The sequence below is a fragment of the Talpa europaea genome (genome assembly GCF_964194135.1).
Source record: "Talpa europaea genome assembly, chromosome: 15".
Classification (NCBI taxonomy): Eukaryota; Metazoa; Chordata; class Mammalia; order Eulipotyphla; family Talpidae; genus Talpa; species Talpa europaea.
The window spans coordinates 29,592,546-29,607,262 of record NC_140083.1 but is presented as its reverse complement, the minus strand read 5'-3'; positions in this window follow the sequence as shown (position 1 = coordinate 29,607,262).

Here is a 14,717-nt window from a genome sequence, read left to right as displayed (position 1 = left end):
TCAGTTGAAATTGATTAGTATGAATATGTACCAGCGTTATCTACCCCTATTTAATGACATTCAGCAACAGTATCATAGAATTCTGTTCATTTTGAAGCTAGAAAGGACCACCTTACTCAACTCTCTCAACTGACACATGGGGAAAATGACTACAAAAAGACTAAATGAGTTCCCCAAGTCTGCTTGATGAATAGCAGAACAATACCAACTTCCACACCAGATCTCAGGGTAATATTTAAAGAACTTCAAAATATTACTAACTTTAAAATAATTAAATGGTGGATTTTTCCATGGATTCTCTTTCTATGTTTTGTCCTGTCAGAGAGAAGATCTTGCTGGAAATTTGATTAAAATAATTTATTTGTGGTACCATTTCTTGAACAACTATGTCAAGTGTCATCAATCCAACTGATGAACAATTTATAATTAAGAGCCTGGTATTCTTAATGTAAATATTTATTAATCAATCTATTGTTAGATATACACATTTAATGTTACCACATTCTAAGTTTGTAATAAATTGCCACTTTCCTGAGAATACTTTTAAAAAATAGAACTAAGAATCAGTAGTTCCAGAATTCCTGCCAGGCTACTTATTGCCACTAATTCTGCTTGAATCACTGCAACTCTGCTGTATGCATGCAATTACTTCATTTAATACTCAAACTGTGAGACATGTATTATTATTTTCCCCTATCTAAACAGTGAGGAAACTAAAAGTCAGAGAGGATTAACAGAGAACCTGTGGTAAAAACAAGATCTTCCCTCTGTAGTCTAATTTTTTTATTTTTTAAATTTTTTAAAGATTTATTTATTTATGCATACAAGAACTGGGATACAGGACAGAATTGTGGGGTGGTGAGAGGATTCACCAGAGACAGAGTGGGGAACAGAACAGGTGGATTGACTGAAATACACTGCTGAGGGGAGGATAGGGCCAGTCAGGAGAGGTCTGCTGACCATGTGGGTAGCTCCCTAGCCGGGAATCGAACTCTTGTTTCAGTGTCTGTGGACAGCTTCATAGGTTGCGTCTTAACCCCTTGTGCCACCAGAGAGTCCCTGACCTAGTAATTTTTAATAATAATGTTGATGATGCTTCAGAAAGTGAAAAAAATTGAAGATCAATTTGCCTAAGGAAACTTTCATTTTGGTCTACGCAAGAGTCTTTCATGCAGTTGGCCATGAGTTGTTACCAATTGATGACTTCCCTAGAGACATAGTCAATCTAAAGTAGAATTGATAAATCATTAATTTGACAACATTGCTTAGGAAAATGAGTCAACATGCACATGGAATGAGATAGGCATCAACGTACACCTGGATGTCCCTGAGGGATCCCTAAAATAGTCATTGATGGTTTCTGGATCAAAGTATAACTGAATTTTGTTGCATTAGTAGAATTTTTCCAATATGCCCAAGTGGATATGTATAACTTGACTTCAGATAATGAATGTTATATTTGAGAGGCCTGATGGCCACATAACATTCACCTATGATTAAAAAATATAAGCTGGACCTCCGTGGTGGTGCAAGGAGTTAAGCACAGCACTGTGAAGCTATCCACAGCCTCTGCAGCATGAGTTTGCTCCATGGCCGGCCAGGGAGCTACCCACATGGCACAGCAGACCTCTCTTGTCTCACTTGCTGCTCCCCTCAACTCTGTATTTCAGTCAGTCCACCTGTTCTGTTCCCTGCTCTGTCTCTGGTGAATCCTCTCACCCCCCCCGCCAAACCCTGCCCACACCTCTGGCCTGTACCCCAGTTCTTGTGTGCATAAATAAATAAATCTTCAAAAAATAAATAAATACAAATTAAAAATATAAGCTTGCAGGACGTAGAATTGTTCCATCTGAAACTGCCCTACAGTAAATTTTACTGACACTGTACTTGTACATCTTATTCTAAAGGAAACACAAAATGAAGTTACTGTCGTTCAGATTTTATCACATTTTATAACTATGTGAAACTAAGGTAATAATAACTTGCTTCTTAGGCAATGTAGGTAAAATAATCATTGGTCTCTATTCTCTAGAATTTTTATGGGGTAAATTATTTTATAGGGTAAATTACAAAGGATAATTGAAGTCTAAAATTGGGTGTTTTTGAGCCAAAAGCTGCAAAGAATTTTGCTTTGTTTGGTTTATTTTTTGTCCCTCCTAAAATTTGAAAAGGTATTATATTTGGTCAGATGCAAAGATAAGTCGATTGAAGTCCTTAGTACTTCTTTTTTCACACCTGGCCTCCTTCATAAATTTTTATATCACATGTCTAGAACTGGTAAACACTAGGAGCAGTCTCATGTGGGTGACCCTTTCATATGAAACCAAGTTTATATTCTAAAAGGAGATATGTTCTAGGTTAAATAAAGTATGGACAGTGATGGCAGTCAATGCTACATTAAGTTATGACTTAAAGAATCCTTTGTTGTAATACAAAAAAACCCCAATTTTAGACTCCAGTTATCCTTTGTAATTGGGAATTTACCCTATAAAAATATGAAGCATGGTTTTTTAACATCTTTTATTTTAAAAGATTTATTTACTTCTGCATACAAGAACTGGGGTGTAGGACAGAGGTGGCGGGGAGGGTGAGGGGATTCACCAGAGACAGAGTGGGGAGTAGAACAGGTAGATCCACTGAAATACACTGCTGAGGGGAGCAGTGAGCAAGACAGGAGAGGTCCCCAGCATCATGCGGGTTAGCTCCCTGGCCAGGGAACAAACTTATATGCTGCAGTAGCTGGCGATAGCTTGGTAGTGCTGAGACATGAACCCCTGCGCCACCAGGGAGGCCCTGGAAGGATGATTTTAATTGTGAAAAAACTTTGTAAAATAAATATCCCATGAAATAGCTCTTTTATTAAAATTTTGAAAGTTACTAGTCATTTCTGGGTATTGAGATAACAAATATTGTTATATATTTTATGTGTATATTTAAAATTTTTTGAACTGAGTCACAGTTTAATAAGAAAAACACAAATATTCCTTTCACTAAAATAATAAGCATTAAGGCATAAAAAAAGAAATATCTTTGTTCAATGTAACAAATAATATTAAAACATACTGTGACTCAGAGAATTTGAATATTTCTAAAAGAGGAATAGCAATAAAAGTAGCTTTTATACTTTTCTGACTGGCATTCCAGAAGGTAGTGAAAGGAGAATAATAAAGGAAATGTAGTAACAAAAAGTGCAATAGAAACAATTTTATCGGTAATAAGCACTGAAATGCTATTATCATCTAAAATGACAAAGTACCTCTTCTATAATAAGGAAACTGAACTGATACTATACTTTCAATACATGGGAAATATAAATAACCTAAAATTCAGAAGAATCAAATGGTTTAATAATGTTTTATATTTATGAAACACTCGCTAGTCTTTATTATTTTTTTCATAGACTGTTTTACATAGAAAGTATTTTTTATAATTTATTTATTTATATATATTTCATGTCATTTTTTTTTTATAGTGTTTGCTTTCTTTTCTCAGGTGTAGTCCTCATAGAATTTCTACCACCAATTCACCTGTGCGCCATCATCACAGTTCCTTGTACTCTTCCCGCCCTCATTTTGATCCCTCTCTCTAATAGAAAGTGTTTTAATAGTTAGTATCCCATTTGATACTAATAGTGTTATAAGATAGGCAGGGCAGTTTTTTTTAATCTATTTAATAGTAGAGGAATACATTCTATTTTTTTAAAGATTGATTTATTTATGCATACAAGAACTGGGGTACAGGCCAGAGGTGTGGGGGGTGAGAGGATACACCAGAGACAGAGTGGGGAACAGAACAGGCGGATGGACTGAAGTACACTGCTGAGGGGAGCAGCGGGCGAGTCAAGAAAGGTCTCCATGTGGGTCAGCATCCTGGCTGGGGATCGAACTCATACTGCAGGGGCTGCAGATAGCTTCATAGTACTGTCTTAACCTCTTGCACCACCAGCGAGGCCCCCCAGGAGGCCTCCTAGAGGAATATATTCTTAAAGGGCAAATGAGCTGCTCAGGCTGAAAGGGTGGGCTGATTTTCTTTTATAACAAAAGGATAAAACTACTTGTTTGTTGAATGACATCTTTGTGAATAGATTTGCTTTATGCAAATTTGAATTTAAAGTACATAATCAGCAATTTTTATATTAATACATATTAAAAATGAAAGTACTTTCAATACATTTGGTTAAGCAACCTGTTTTTTTTTTAAAGATTTATTTTTATACAAGAGCTGGGGTACAGGCCAGATGCACGGGAGCGTGAGAGGATTCACCAGAGACAAATCAGAGAGCAGAAAAGGCAGACGGACTGAAATACACTGCTGAGGGGAGCAGTGGGAGAGGCTGGAGAGGTCTGCCACGCCCTGTGGGAATCTCCCTGGCCGCCAGGAATTGAACCCGCGCTGCAGAGGCTGTGGACAGCTTCACAGAGCTGTGCTCAGCCCGCTGAGCCACCCAGCAGGCCCTAAATAACCTGTTATTAAAGTTAATTTCATCCACTTATTTTAAATGTGCGTGCTAGTGAATATTAAATCACGTATATGTTTATGTTGATAGTGCTGCTCAAACAATATGGCTTTTCATCTCTCTGATAGATGTAAAATTTAGAATTTCCTTAATGAAAGTGATTAGTTGATAAACTCTATGCTTTGTCTAAACATTATTTTATAGAAATTCCTAAAATTACATTTTAAGAGTTTTTGGCTATAGTATGCTCAATTCCATTTATTTTTTTTCAACACATTGAAGGTATCTTTCTAATCTTGTCTGCCTCCCCTGTTAACTTTAAAAAGTAAACATTCAACCTATTTGTCATTTCTTTGTTAGTAATCACTCATTATCCTCTGGATGATTTTAAGATCTTCTCTTTTAAGATTATGTTCTCCTGTGGTCTGTCTCAGTGTGGATCCCCCCCCCCACTAGTTTAAGGTATACAAGACTTTCATTTGAGTTTTGGAATGAAAGTCAGAATGCCAGTCAGAAAAGTATAAAAGCTACTTTTATTGCTATTCCTCTTTTAGAAATATTCAAATTCTCTGAGTCACAATATGTTTTAATATTATTTGTTACATTGAACAAAGATATTTCTTTTTTTATGCCTTAATGCTTATTATTTTAAGTTTCCTTTCATTTGAGTTTTGGTGTCTTTTAAGAATTCTGGAAAATTCATTCATTATATCTTTAAGGATATCCTCTTTCTCTTTCTTCCCATTATTAAACCTTTGGAACTCTGATCACATGTACATTAGACCATCTTTTTCTAAATTTGATGTCTTTTAATACTCTTGTATGGTTTCATGGTTTATCTTTGTCTCTTTGGGTTATATTCGATTAATCTATTCTTTAAACATAGTTGAGTATTTTAGCTTCATCTATTGTGTATTTTACTTCTATATGTACTATCAAGTTTTTTTTTGGTCATTTTTTGCTCATATATTAAGCTTCCCTTCAATTCTTTAAATGTATTAATTGTAATTTTTATACTGACATCATCAATATCTAATATATTTTGTGGGCTTATTTTTTTATTTCTACTTGTTTTCACTCTTATGGTAACCTTTTTTAAAAAATATGTACTTAATGACATCAGTGTAAGCTGCATTATTTCTGAAACTTTATTAGTAGGAAATTTGTGAGACTCCAGTTAAAAGTAAATTTCTCAAAGAGGATTCTCTTTTGCTTTTGCCAGTCACTCAGGGACATTTTTAACCCAGAACCACTTTAATTTTTATATTTAAGAATTTTCTGTCATCATATAAATAATATAAATTGGCAAAGAAAATCTGCTTGCGTGCTGGCTTATGGATACTAATTTTTAGGAGAGAACATTTTCTTCCTCCCCAAAATTAAATTAGGGAAGGCTGAATTAGGGATGTTTTCTAGCTTTCCTCTTCTGTGTGATGGGCTTATTTCTAATTCGTTATTATACTGAGGGGGTAGTCAGTTTACCTGGGATTCCTTATTGGGTTCCCTAACTCTAGTGTGGCCAAGATTCTACCTTCTGTTCCCTGAGGGTTTCATGCAGAAATTTAAGGAAAATCTCAAGGTCTACAGTGGAGCAGCAGAAATATTCAGGACAATAGTCGATTTTGTTCTCACTTTCCTTTTCAGATTTAAATTTTCAATGAGTTGAGGACCTGCAAAATCTTTGTTTTTGTGCCTGTGCAGTAATGTGCTAAAAATAGGTTCTTTTTATTGCTATCACCCTGTTCAGAGCTCAAGAGTGGATATAAATGTTTTCTTGTCTTTTGCAGATAGTAGGAAATCTTCTGGACTATGCTTCCTGGAGAATAGTCTGGCCAGGTTTATGAAATAGTCCCAATCACAAATCCCTCCTGGCTAGGTCCCCGACCTTCCATGCTTCCTGTCCCTATAGTGGCTACTGAATCTTAGCCTCTTGGTTTTATGATCGGGAGAGGATCCAAGATCAGCCATAGTTTGAGCATCAGGTCGGGTTGTTTCTGTGCTCCAGTGACCTGGTCTGTGGGGCCTTTAATTTTATTCTATATCTTATTGTACATTTGTTTTCCCTTTCTAAATTTATATTTGACAGTTTTTCGTTATTTTTATCTAAGAATCAGCTCTTGTGCTTGTTTTATTTTTATTACATTGTTTGCTGTATTGCCATTAATTTCTACTTTAGCTTTGTTTTTTTATCATACTTTTCTGTTTTGCTTTGTTATTTTTATTCTTGTTCTTTGATTTTCTTATTATCCCCATAATTTTATTTGTTAACTTTCTATGTCTTTCTGTTTGGAATGTCTTTTGTTAGTATGTATTGGAAATCTTTACTTGGCATATCTTTAAGTCAACAACTAATAGAATTAAACTGTAACAAATGCCTTCAAGTAACTAAAGTTAAAATTAAAATAATTTATGTCACAAAAGATTTAAAAGTGAAAGACACCACAAAATTTCTCACTAAAGTAAAAAAGGAATTTGTTATTTATCAGCTATAGGCTAGGGAATTATTTGAATCTTTATTGTTCAATATAGATGTTCAAGTTACCTGTACATAGTAATTCCTGATATAATACATGCTTCCTATAAAGGGTATTTCCAAGTTGTGGGGGCCAACCAATTGCTCTCACTCCTCTTTGTTAGTAAAATAAATCTAGAGTTCAAAACCCCAATTCTATGTATAATATTTGTAATAATATGTATTTTCTTCTAAAAGTTATCACTGATATTTAGATCAGTTTTGTAAGCATTTGTGGTATGTGTCTGCAACACTCAGTTAAACTGGTGTCAGGGCCTCCCCGGTGGCGCAGCGGTTGAGCGCTGGGTTGCGAAGCTGCCTGCGGCCTCTGCGACGCAGGTTCGATCCCCGGCTGCTCCCCGGCCACCAGAGGAGGGTCCCACATGGCGCGCAGACCTCTCCTGCCGCCCACTGCTCCCCTCAGCAGTGTACTTCGGTCCTTCTGCCTGCTCTGCTCCCCGCTCTGCCTCTGGTGAATTCTCTCACCCTCCCGCGCTTCTGACTGTACCCAGTGCATGTATAAACAAACAAACAAACAAATAAATAAATAAAACATGCCTCTATTTAAAAAAAAAAAATCTTTAAAAAAAAAAATAAATAAATAAACTGGTGTCAGTTCTCATTCTCTTTAGTATCTTCTTGGTTTCTTGATTTTGAGTTATCTTTTGGACTGTCTCCATATTGACTTTTGTCCATACCATTCTGCTAAGTGTTGTGATGTTTACAGTTTCCAGTTGACATGGGATAGGATATGTAGATGTGGGAACAAGGACACGGACACTTTCCTTGCCTCTGTCCACTCAAATGTTATAAAGATAATGGCTTAATTTTCTGAGTGGTATAAACTTTGTTTCTGAACCTGGGAAAGATAGAAGATGGAATATTTATAGTCTACTACTTATAAGGCGACAATCCTGCTTCTCCCTGGTGTAATGGGTAGGTTACTCATTTTCTCTTTTATTCTGATTCCATTGATCTTGAAGTGGATAATTTCTCAATTCTGAAAGGAGAGTGATTATCAGGATGTGTTTTTGGTGTTTCTTTATCTTTTGTCCTGTTCTATTTTTTCATGTAATCTAACAGACTGTTTTAAGTGGAAATTCAGTGACTTTAAGTTAAAAACTAACATAGCAAGCTCTCTTTGTTGAAGAAGGCTTCAATGAGAATAACTTGTTAAAGGGACTTTATCTTCATTGGATTCAGCATGATTCTCACTTTTAATATGTCAAATGGCATGAGCACCTTCATACACTATTATTACACAGAGCATTTGTGGGAAATTATCTTTTGTATGACATCATATATAATACTGTACTCCTTTCTTCCAAATAGGCATTCAATTTGTGTTTCTTTGAACAGAATTTGAAAGCAAAGTCAATGTCATTTACTCATGACCACATCTGAATTCTAATGGAAGTCTAATGCTTTCATGTAGACCCAGAGAATGAAGAAGCTTGTCCAGAAATTTTGAAGATAACATTTGAACTGGGTGATAATGTAGTTTTTGGGCAGTGCCCTGCTTTGCCTCAGTTATTATGTATGTTGTCATGTTGAAGTGTCATTATGCACTGTATATCTGAGCACTTAACACACTCCAGTGGCTCTCTGTACTCCTAGAATAACACCACTGTGAATACAGCTTCTATACTATATGTTTAGGAAGATTCAGTTCCTATATATTTCTGTATGAATTTTAATATGGGAAGTTTATTAATAGGTTATATATAAAAATAGCAAGTATTCTGGTGTGAGTTTTTATAGGCAAAATAATATTGTCTCTTTTTCATAGTTGGCCATGACTGGTGCCAGCCCACCAGGAAGGCCTGAAAGCCTAGCCATCTGTCAGCAGAAGGAAAGAACTGGCCTTTGAGAGAGAAATAGCCTTTGACTGAAGGGAGTTTCCTTCAGACATTCTAGCCTTTCTTTGTGAATTCTGTTTCATTGGATAATACAAAACCATTTTGTATACTTTGTCCTCCCGAAACATAGGTTTATGATTCTTCAATGAAGATTTTCCTTTAAGCATGGTTGTATGTTGTTAGCATCCAACTGAATGAAATTTTAATATGACAAAATTAATTGGGTGAGTGAATTGATAGCTGAACACCTAATATTGTTATTTCCAGGGTAACTTTAAGAAAAATATTTTAGGGGGCCTCCCTGGTGGCACAAGGGGTTAAGCACCATACTATGAAGCAATCCACAGCCTCTGCAGCACAAGTTCGATGCCCAGCTGGCCAGGGAGCAACCCACATGGCACAGCAGACCTCTCCTGTCTCGCCCGCTGCTCCCCTCAGCAGTGTGTTTCAGTCAGTCTGCCTGTTCTGTTCCCCACTCTGTCTCTGGTGAATCCTCTCACCCCCTGCAACTCTGGCCTGTATCCCATCTCTTGTATCCATAAATAAATAAATCTTTAAAAATATTTTAAAAAGAAAAATATATTAATCTCTGATGGAAATAGTAAATAGTCCATGTTAACTTTGTAAATAGCTACTCATTCCAAGGATATTAAGAGTAGAAGCAGATAAACTGTTAAAGGATAATGATTATTTTGATTTCTTATCCACCCAAGAAAGGGGCATATGGGTGGTGAAGGTTTTAGGCTATTGTGGGAAATTATTTTCTTGCAAATAGTGATATTTCTAAGCACCTTCTAGTATTGTTAGAAATTAAACAAGCAAACCAAATCTTTGACAAATAGGGGAAAGGTTATGTTTTGTCCAAACAATAGTGGAAAATAAAATCAGTTTTCAGTGTCACTCCTGTCTGGTTGCTAAAGAGATTATTTCATTTTGCAGGATTGTGAGGATTAATATTTTATAGTCTTTGCAAAGTGACTATGACTAATTTTCTAAAATGAAAACAAAACAAAAAACCTAACACTAGTGTTACAAATCTTTAATTTCTTTTAACTTTATTGTTCTATAAGCAGTGTGCATAATCTTCCATAAATACCTTTTAATCTCTGTCACTTTTAGAATATTAAAATCCTGTTGCATTTCAACCTTACACTTCAAATGTTTAAAGACAGCAAAATTAGTAGACGAGTGAGAACAATGTTCCATTGGACACAGTGTGGCTTACTCTTCTTTGTCAATATTACTTGAAAAGGCTGTGAGAAGGAGGAAAATTAGGCTAGATTTTTAAATACAATATGATTTATAAAATAAGTGCTTTTACTTTTGGAAAGCATTGGGGTGCATGCCTCAAAAAAGGCCATTCATGTCTCTTGTTGGTCAGACTGAGTCCATTGATACTTTTTGTTTCTGCCATAGCCTGGTAACCTGCTGAGGTCTCAGGTGGAGAAGCTACAGTTGCTCAGCTCTACCAAATAATCTGCAGAATTCATTATCTATCTGTGGACAATGTGCAGGCTCTCAGCTAGCAGAGGTTTCCTATTTCTTTTAGGAAAATCTATGTTACAAAGACAAACCCACAAAGCAATCTCACATATCATTATCCACACTATAGAGAATGGGGGTCGGTGATTTACAAAGGGAATTACCCTGAGATTCCTGCAAAAATCAATCTCCCACTTGCAATAAAGCACAGATTGACTGCCATGTATTTTTTAAATAGAATTTTCAGGAGTACTTATTGAGAAGGTACGTAAATTTAATTCCTTGTAGACGTTTTTAGACTTAAAGTTTTGACTGCAGTTGAAGAAATTCTTAAAATTATTATCCTTATAGTTCTGTCATTCAGATCTTGAGCAAGAATCTTAGTTCCAGATATTAAATATTTAGTAATATGCATTTCTCTATTGAATTGTTTTTGTTACCACCAAATGATGGATTTTTGTCTAGGAAAGTAATTGCTAGATTTTTTTAGTGGAATGATTTACTGGTTTTGTAATATGAAAAGAAGAAACCTGAGGACTGTCTGCTGACTAGTCTTATAAATGTTATTTACTCCTATAAGCTATTGTACTGTCAATCATAATTTTTTTATTCTCTAAGCTCATGGGCTTGCATGTATGCACGAATGCACACACACACACACACACAAACACACATTTTTGTAGTTATTTGAGTGGGAATAACAATGCTATATTTCCTCAGTAAATAAAAATAAGGATTGGGGATTTTCATAAAACTGAGGTGTATATGAATGGGAATGTGAGCTATAGAACTGAGTCTTTAATTAGCAGTTGCCAAATTGGAATGCTTTCTGAAGCCAGGTCCAAATCTTGTTGAATGCAAAGGAAGATGTTTATCTTAAGAAGCCAAGGCACAGGATCTCAATTGGAGACTGTTTGCTGTACAAATAAATACTAATGCAGTGGAATGCTATTTGCGTCAGTCTACTCCTAAATACATTAATTTTCTCTTTTGCTATTCCAAATGCTCAATTAAATTCTTCATTCCCCGCCTCCCCCCACCAGAGAATAATTTGAACATAGAATTAATACCATCTGAAGCAGGCTATATTAACCTATTCTGGGCTGCATTTGTATATTTTATATACTACCTTTAAAATGATTCAATGATGAATTTGCAACTCATGACAAAGGATTATTTTTAAATTTTAAACCAGGATTTTTAAACCAGGATTATCTTTTAATGGTTTATAATTTTTTTTCTAACTGTGAATTTTATAGTACATTTTTTTCTGAATCTATTTTCATATTTATGCTACTGAAAAGAAATCACAATAAATGAAAAAAAGGATTTAATGTAAAGATCCAAGGGTAGGCAATGTAAATCAGATATATTTATATAACACAAAGATATTTACATAACATAAAGACAGTGTATCTTTTATAAAGCTAATTGCAAAAAATTAGGATTTGATTGTGCTTTTATTTTATAAATTATAGGATATTATATCATTTAGACACTACTTTGGAAAATGTTTACCATTTATTTTTGAATCTTTATGTTCTGCCTATGTTATATATTAAGAGTTAACAGACATATGCAGCAATCAAGGAGTAGAAAAATGTGATAAAAACAATCTCCCATTGAAATAAGCTCTCTTTTTGAAAACTCATTGTGTTGGGGGGAAACGATGTCCTGAACAAACCCCACAAACAGGTTGTATGGACCCCCCTCCCATCCCAGACCAAAGAGATCCAACACACCAAGGACTACAAATCCCATAATGTCATCACCACTGCAGGGAGGATTGCAGGGACCTGAGGGTGGAGTTAAGCAGCCAGGTTTGGTACATAACCAGACATGTGGGCTTTGGGGGTCCTTGGTTTTTCACTGGCTTGCAGTGTGCTATTGGGGTTCCAGTTCAGCAGAACTGGTAGGACACATTCACCAATTTATCTCACTCTTTCTCCCTATTCGTCTTTTCATTTCCCCTTTTTTTTGTGAATAAACCGTTTATTACTCTTTTTGTGTGTACCTGCAGTTGAGTCTCATTTTAAGTCCCTTTCAAGTAGACGGGGGAGGACCAACAGTCAGGCAACCCATTTCACAGTGGGGTTGCCCTGTAATAATTGGAAAATCTGAGACAGAATGATATAAACAATATCTATAAGCACTAAATTTATTATAAAAACGATGAATTATCATTTTTATGAAATCAAACCAAAGTCAAGAAAAGAGATTTTGAGGTCTTCAAAATCAGGCCCACTGCCTCATATGCTTACACCGTTTATATAGATGGTTAGTAAACTTGAATCCTTTAATTTTTGTTGAAGATAATTCCATGGTTTTTAGTAGAATTTGATGCTCAGTGCAATTACAAAATTCTTACTTATATACAAACAATGTAAAACAAACTTTTATAATTTAGCTATGGAAGATACATTTATAACAGTGTTATATAATTACATGTATATTATTTAAAGTAAAAATGCCTACAAAATGAACTCTCAGAGATATTGTAACAGGATGGTCCCCAGTAAAAGGGGAGGTTTCGGGTTCTCTGCCCCACCCAAGGATGGGTGGAGCTGAGCCAGGAGGAGAAGCTGGAGAGAGTGAGGAAGGAAGGAAGCAGGATGGAGAGCCAGAAGGAGACCTGGAGGAGGCACATGTAGCCGAGAGACATGTGAAGAAGCTGCACTTGCTTCTTGGTCCTGGACTGTTTGAAACAGATGCAGATGAGAGACCCATGAGGAGGTTAACAATGGCAGCTTTGATTTTGATTTTGATTTTGCTCCTTCTGTCCCAGACATGCTGGGCCCCTTCTACGCATTTCATATAGGTCCCCACCAGAAGGTGCTTTAGACTAGTGACAGGTTTTCAGGCTTCAGCATCCTTGCTTTTGGCCTACCCTGTTTGACTGGACATTCATCCATGAGGGGATGGGTAGTTTTAGGTGCCTGATTTGGAAATTATATTCTTTTTCATTTCCTTCTCATCTCTTTATTGCATGCTAATTCTATTAAAGTCCCTTTCCATTAGAGGTCTTATGCTCTAGGGTATTTTTTGTCTTGATGAGGTAAATGGCAGAGCCTATTTAGAGCAGAGAGGTTTGGGGTTCCTGGTATACCCCCTCACCCTGTCCTATAACAATATTACATGTGTTGTGTAGACTCTTGCATCCTGATTCAGACAATCAGTTCTAAAAGCACATTTTTGAGATAACTAGGAAAGTTGAACATGGATTAAATGTATACTGCATTATGACTTTATTAACTTTGTTGGGTATAATAATAGAAATTTTTTTAAAAAAATCTTTATCTTTTAGAGGTAAATATTGAAATATTTTAAATGGTAAAGTATATGAAATCTGTTTTAAAATCTTCCAGAAAATATTTGAAGGAGATGGATGAAACATGAATAGGGGAAAGTTGATGGAAAATGGACAAAAATATTTCACAACCTTCCATAATAAAAATCTAGAAAACAATAAAGCATGTGTGAGAATGCACACGTTCAAGGGAATAGTGCCTAAAAGTAGTTATTTTAGATAACTGAATGCCTATCATACACTTATTCCAATAGTAACCCGACTCATTAAAATAACTTTGAAATACAACTGTTGAAATTGTGCTCTTAACACTGGAATTTTCCGGACATGGGCCATAAGAACTTTGTCAGAATTTGGGAGCAAGGTGGAGTAGGGAGTCCTTTGTCAGGAGATACAGTGTGTTCAAAGGCAAGAGGAAAGTTTTAAATCAGAGTCTATTTGGAAAAGTAATTCAAATTTGGGGGAAATCATGACTAATATTCAGTTCAAAGACTCAGAATTGGAATCAAATTCTAAATTCAAGATCTAGGAGTTGGAAGTAAGGTAGAGGTTGAGTAGGTAGAGCTATAGATGAGAAATGCTGCTAAACTCAAATAAGTAATCTGGTATTACTAGATAATAATGGACACCAATAGGGGTCTGGACATGCTGGTAGTTGGGCAGGGGTATAAACAGAAGAGCCAACATAGGAAAATTAAGTGCACTGCTGTAAAACTTCTCCTTACTTTGAAATCCAGATAATTCCACCCAGCTTGGTCATCTACTACTAATCAGTGAATTTAGCTGACTTTTGTTTATTTAAATGACTTTTGTTTATTTTCACAAATTAGATGTACCCCAAAGAAATGAAGCTTTGCCACTCTGGATAATATTCAAAAGAACACATCACAAGTGCTGAAGGTCATTCCAAAATATGAGTTTGCAAAAGATTGAATTAAATGGATAGTTTTCTTTCTTAAACAGGATAAGTCCTGTTTACATAGTGTAAAGCTTCCATGATGTTTGTTAAAAATTCAACCACCTTACTTTGTAATTTTAGCTCATAATTCTTATTGATTTGTGTTTTCTAACTTTAAGGTGATAAGATTGACTAGCGTACCT